Source organism: Oncorhynchus keta, unplaced genomic scaffold (genome assembly GCF_023373465.1).
Source record: "Oncorhynchus keta strain PuntledgeMale-10-30-2019 unplaced genomic scaffold, Oket_V2 Un_contig_5785_pilon_pilon, whole genome shotgun sequence".
Lineage (NCBI taxonomy): Eukaryota > Metazoa > Chordata > Actinopteri > Salmoniformes > Salmonidae > Oncorhynchus > Oncorhynchus keta.
In genome coordinates, this window is record NW_026288504.1 from 62501 (window position 1) to 69475 (window position 6975).

The 6975-nt window shown below is 41.9% G+C and overlaps 1 pseudogene; it reads right to left on the minus strand.

The window, feature by feature from the left end:
• LOC127925541 (receptor-interacting serine/threonine-protein kinase 4-like) overlaps positions 1 to 5136 on the minus strand; it is a 6418-nt pseudogene extending 1282 nt beyond the window's left edge.
• Positions 5137 to 6975: the final 1839 nt, after the last annotated feature.

Below are 6975 nucleotides of genomic sequence, written 5' to 3' on the forward strand. Positions count from 1 at the left end.
CTGTCTCTGTGTTGTACCGGTAGATGTCAGTGAGTGCTGTCTCTCTGTGTTGTACAGGTAGATGTCAGTGAGTGCTGTCTCTCTGTGTTGTACCGGGTAGATGTCAGTGAGTGCTGTCTCTCTGTGTTGTACCGGTAGATGTCAGTGAGTGCTGTCTCTCTGTGTTGTAGATGTCAGTGAGTGCTGTCTCTCTGTGTTGTAGATGTCAGTGAGTGCTGTCTCTCTGTGTTGTACCTGTAGATGTCAGTGAGTGCTGTCTCTCTGTGTTGTACCTGTAGATGTCAGTGAGTGCTGTCTCTCTGTGTTGTACCTGTAGATGTCAGTGAGTGCTGTCTCTCTGTGTTGTACCTGTAGATGTCAGTGAGTGCTGTCTCTGTGTTGTACCTGTAGATGTCAGTGAGTGCTGTCTCTCTGTGTTGTACCTGTAGATGTCAGTGAGTGCTGTCTCTCTGTGTTGTACCTGTAGATGTCAGTGAGTGCTGTCTCTCTGTGTTGTACCTGTAGATGTTAGTGAGTGCTGTCTCTCTGTGTTGTACCTCTAGATATCTGTGAGTGCTGTCTCTCTGTGTTGTACCCAGATGTCAGTGAGTGCTGTCTCTCTGTGTTGTACCTGTAGATATCTGTGAGTGCTGTCTCTCTGTGTTGTACCTGTAGATGTCAGTGAGTGCTGTCTCTCTGTGTTGTAGATGTCAGTGAGTGCTGTCTCTCTGTGTTGTAGATGTCAGTGAGTGCTGTCTCTCTGTGTTGTACCTGTAGATGTCAGTGAGTGCTGTCTCTCTGTGTTGTACCTGTAGATATCTGTGAGTGCTGTCTCTCTGTGTTGTACCTGTAGATGTCAGTGAGTGCTGTCTCTCTGTGTTGTACCTGTAGATATCTGTGAGTGCTGTCTCTCTGTGTTGTACCTGTAGATGTCAGTGAGTGCTGTCTCTCTGTGTTGTAGATGTCAGTGAGTGCTGTCTCTCTGTGTTGTAGATGTCAGTGAGTGCTGTCTCTGTGTTGTACCTGTAGATGTCAGTGAGTGCTGTCTCTCTGTGTTGTACCTGTAGATGTCAGTGAGTGCTGTCTCTCTGTGTTATACCGGTAGATGTCAGTGAGTGCTGTCTCTCTGTGTTATACCTGTAGATGTCAGTGAGTGCTCTCTCTCTCTGTGTTGTACCTGTAGATATCAGTGGCTCGAGTTGGTTCATACGATGATTCAAAAGCCTCAGGGGGCATGTAGCTTAGAGTGCCTCCTTCCTTCCCGGGCTCTTCTCTGGACATTTCCAAAACACTATGGGAGACTTCAGCAAGGCCAAAATCTGTAAGCTAGAGAGAGAGAGAGACAGCGAGACAGAGAGAAAGAGAGTGGGCGTGTGAGAGAGAGAGAGAAAGACAGAGAAAGAAAGAGAGAGAAAGAGAAAGAGAGAGAAAGAGAGAAGGAGAGAGAGAGAGAGAGAGAGAGAGAGAGAGAGAGAGAGAGAGAGAGAGAGAGAGAGAGAGAGACAGGCTTAACATAGACTAAACAGAAATAGTCATGTTCAGTAAACATGTATACTGCCCGTGGGTAGTGATGACTGTGTATAGTTCAGACGTATCTCACCACTAGTAGAGACTCAGGATCTTGGGACTTGCCTTGCATTAAGGTTGTCATCCAGCAGCACGTTATTGGGCTTCAGGTCGCGATGCAGAAGTGGCTGAGGAAGGTTGTGAAGGAAGTTAATTCCCAGAGCGATCTGGTGGGCCAGGCGGAAGGCCAGGGGCCAGGGTGGGGGGCCAGAGAGGCTGGCCTGGAGGGTGGCCAGGGAGCCTATGTTCATTAACTCCATCACAATACCCAGCTGGGTGGAGAGGCCTCTACCTGAGAGGGAGGGCACCCCTGGTACACCCCCAGAATCCTCACCACATGGGGCTCCTCCCTTCTGCATATTCTTTACCTCCTTAAGCAGGGACGTGCTAGAGCTGGAATGAGGTGTGTGTGTGGTGGGGGGGATTATAGTCCATGAGCCAAGCCAACAAGTTATTTATCACATACTGCACACCCTTTAGAGTCACAGCTATCCATCAGACTCATTTTTGGGAAAGGTTCAGGTCCAAATAACTTTAGGTTAAATATTAGAATTACCTATATAAATTGCTTTAAAAAAGAAACATACATTTTAACTTTGTTTGACGAGTGGTACTGAAAGGTCATGAAATGACCTTTCTAATGATATATAACATAACCCACTTTCAAAGGACCAGCTACAACTATTGTTTAAAAATCAGCCATATTGTGCCATTGACATTAGACTGTTGGAAGTTTAGCCATAGAATTCCACGAAGAAGGGAAGCTATGTTTGTGGATTGTACACTTTGTTGATAGAGGCACCACATTTCACACACACAGCTAGAACATGGTTTTAAAAAAGATTTGTAGATACAGGGCCATCACAGGATGGACACAATAACCCAACAGATATATGGCCGGATTCCTTTTGCTTGACCATACCTGTATGAAATATAATTGTAGTACGCCCAATAATGTCTTAAAATGTCCATAGTGACCCATATACATTATGATGTCACATTATGACGGCACATTATGATGTCACATTATGCCGTCGCATTATGACGTCACATTATGACGTCACATTATGATGTCACATTATGATGTCACATTATGATGTCACATTATTCACAGAATCGTGGTAACAAGGTGTCTTAAAAGCGGTACGAATTGATGCCTTCTGAATATTTTACCGTCAAACGTTTTTTCAGAAAGTGAATAGTCACGGATGTGAGCTCAGTCAACTGACAGACAATGTGATCCTATCAACGGTTTTCAGAAAGTGAATAGTCACGGATGTGAGCTCAGTCAACTGACAGACAATGTGATCCTATCAACGGTTTTCAGAAAAGGTTCAAGAAAAGAGCAGAAGCTCTGAATGATTCGCTCAGACTCCAGTTCTACCGATCTACAGGTTATGGAAAATGTGCTACTTTAATATTGCACCAGTCGGTTTCCTCAAGAAGAAAGCACTTCTATGTAAAAACGCACAACAACTAAAACACTTTAGTAAAAGCTACGGTAATGTCCGCAAAATTAAAATAAAATAAATACTACAGTATCCTGCCAAATAGCAAAAACTTCTTCTTCCTGTCTGTGTGATGGACGGAGAACCCCGCTGGCTGAATGGACGGGGACAGTATATCCGGAGAGCCATGATTACGTAAGACAGAGTCCCTGATATCTTTCTGTACCCCAGGGGAAAATACTGTACCCTAACCGTAACCTTATTTCTAAGAGTTTAGGTTCACTAGACTGACCCTTCAGCCCTGCATCTACAGATGTTTTTTAAACCCTGTTCTAGCTGTCTGTGTGAAATGCGTTAAGTTACAATACAAAAACATTGCTTCCTCTCTTCGTGGGAATGTCAATGGTACAATTTTCCCAATGTTTTAATAGTTGTAGCTGGTATTTTCAAAGTAGGTTAAATTACATATAAGTTGAAAGGTAATTCCATGATCTTTAGAACTCCTGGTATGATGGGGTTTTCTGGTTAAAGCAATTTATACAGGTACTCTGATGTGTACCCTAGAGGTCAAAGGTAACATTTCTGTTGACCTGAACATTCGAAAATGTGTCTGATGGATAGCTGTGAATGTTAGCTTTCCAACGAAGAGGGATACGTGATCAGTAACTTCTGACGGATAGCTGTGAATGTTAGCTTTCCAACTAAGAGGAATACGTGACAGTAACTTCTTGTATGCTGGCATGGTTTGTCATAGGGCAAAACCTGATGGGAAAAATGGATGGATGGATGAATAAAAGAGTGATAACACAGAGAAAGCTCCCATTGCTAAACTGCTGTCACACATTTTCAAACTTGAGGGAATTAGACCTTCAACAAAAATCTCAGAGACATCGTCACCCCTGCGAGCCGGGCCTGACCCCTGGCTCATGAACTAGAGTAGGTCAAACTCATTCCATGGAGGGCCTAGTGTCTGCAGGTTTTTGTCCTTTCAATTAAGACCTAGACAACCAGGTGGGGAGTTCACTAACCAGTGACCTTAATTCATCAATCAAGTACAAGGGAGGAGTGAACCTGCAGACACTGGGCCCTCTGTGGAATGAGTTTGACACATGGACTAGAACCTTAATGAAACCTTTACTTCCCCAGTGGTACCTTGACGTAAATACATTTGACCTAAAAGCAACAACAACAACAACATTTTTTAACAAAAACTGTAGGGGCAGCACTTTAAACCAGAAATAAATTACAGATTGCACCTTTAATGGCTGACATCATTAAAACATATACACTACCGTTCAAAAGTTTGGGGTCACTTAGAAATGTCCTTGTTTTTGAAAGAACAGCATATTTTTTGTTAGTTAAAATAACATCAAATTGATCAGAAATACAGTGCAGACATTGTTAATGTTGTAAATGCCTAATCGAACCCACAAAATGCTGATGCTCCAGATACTCAACTAGTCTAAAGAAGGCCAGTTTTATTGCTTCTTTAATCAGAACAACAGTTTTCAGTTGTGCTAACATAATTGCAAAAAGGGTTTTCTAATTATCAATTAGCCTTTTAAAATGATAAAATGATAAACTTGGATTAGCTTAACACAACATGCCATTGGAACACAGGAGTGATGGCTGCTGATAATGGGTCTCTGTACCTCCTCTGTAGATATTCCATTCAAAATCAGCCATTTCCAGCTACAACAGTCATTTACAACATTAACAATGTCTACACTGTATTTCTAATCAATTTGATGTTATTTTAATGGACAGAGAAATGTGCTTTTCTTTCAAAAAACAAGGACATTTCTAAGTGACCCCAAACATTTGAACGGTAGTATATATATATATATATGTATTATTTTAAGTAATGTAGTTCAGATAGTTTTCTTTCATATTGGCCAGGTGGGCCATTATTTAGAGATTGTGACCGAGCAAACAGAATGAACATATTGTCTGATGCACGGCTGTGGGATGGTCATATTTACCCATCATCATAATGCAGCAACTTGATGGCCAGCATCGAACCTCCACTTTATATGCCTGGCCTTGTGATCTGTCCAAACCCTCCACCAATCACTTCCCAGTCCTGCAGGCTGTCATTACCGATCAGGTCCAGTGCAGGGCTGCTGGGTAACGGCAGCGCCATCTTTCATTCAAATATATATTACAAAACATTGATGTTAAATACCTCAACTGAGACTTTTCAAAATAGCATGAAGACATTTACAGGCAAGATATGGAGTTGACACAAAAGTACATAACAGACTATCGCAACTCAGGTATTTGGCCAAATTACTTTATATATATATTGTAGCAACCCGCACAGACAGCTGTGTGTTATGTGTGTTAGGCTAGGAGGTGGTTGTGTTGTACTGACCAGTACCCGTGTTCAAGGGGTCCGACCTGTCAATCAACCAGCCATTGCCAATCACGGGAATGCCTGGAATGTTCTGATGCCGGGCATCCTGGGTGGTTGGGCGGAGGGCGGAGGGGGGCTGGGCAGGGGGGTGGAGCATTGGAAGTTAAGACCAGGTTCAGCCTTTGTTCTCTCTCTCTTACGTCTGGGTTTCACAAGAGAAGGTCACGATTGGCTTGTGGGTTATCTGTCATCTATTTTGCGTGTGCTACGGCCCAAACAGTAGCCTGTGTAAAGTTGGTGCAATAAACCGTCAATTCGTAAACTCAAGCCTCTGTCTGGACAATTGTTCATTTATGATCTAGTCAGGTCATTACAATATATATATATAAACTAATTTGGCCAAATACCTGAGTTGCGATAGTCTGTTATGTACTTTTGTGTATATAATATATATATTGCACTAAAACAATGAAACTCTGTGCTGGGATTCACATGTCAATAACCAGAAATGAACCTCGCTTACTTCAGTATCATGTCCTAAACCTGCTCAGCGGTTGCATTCATCAACCAATGGGTGACTGGGATATCATCAGTCCTAAAGCTGTAACATATGATGTGGTTGGCTGATATATAAAATAGATATCCAGCCGTTGTCAGATCTGGCAGCGTAATGTCTGACCAATGGCACCTTCATTCATTTAAACCAATGGGTGAGTGGGATATCATCAGCTGTGCCGCTGGGCACCAGACTGCTGTAACCTAGATATCCATTCAGATTTAAGTAAACCAATGGAACATGACCTTCATTCATTTAAACCAATTTAGTCATCATCAGACTGCTGTAACCTTAATTCATTTGTATTTATCACCATGTATTTGTCACATACATGGTTAGCAGATGTTAATGAGAGGTAGTGAAATGCTTGTGCTTCTAGATCCGACCGTGCAGTAATATCTAACAAGTAATCCAGCCTAACAATTTCACAACAACTACCTGATACACACAAGTAAAGGAATGAATAAGAATATGTACATAAAATAAAGGATTGAGTGATGTCCGAACGGCATCGGGCAAGATGCAGTAGATGGTATAGAGTACACTATATACATACGAGATGAGTAATGTAGGGTATGTAAACATTAGTGGAATTGTTTAAAGTGGCTAGTGATACATTTATTACATCAATTTTTCCATTATTAAAGTGGTTAGAGTTGACCAATATATATATATATATCATATTGGGTGGGGTTCTGAATGAATGTAAATTTAGAAAATGCAAAAAGAAAGTTGTTTTAGACCGGCAAACTGTGGAAAAGAGACATTATACAGCTGGTGGGAGTTGTAGTTCATGTTTGTAGTTCTAAATAAACGGATGTAACTGGCTTCGCGCTTCTTCTTGGCAGTCAAATACAGGGTTTGAAACCCAGAGGTGCAAGACGAGACTTCCAGGAAAGATTGCGATACACACCAAACAGACCGGGGTTTCAGTCAATTAGAGAAGTGAAAGATTCTTCCGAAGTTGTTAACTTTCTCAAAATCTAAAGGCACAAGCTAGATTGGAAGCCAATGTCTTAAATAGTTGAACATGGCATTACTCCAAGTAAAACTGACACGTTTTCATTTTC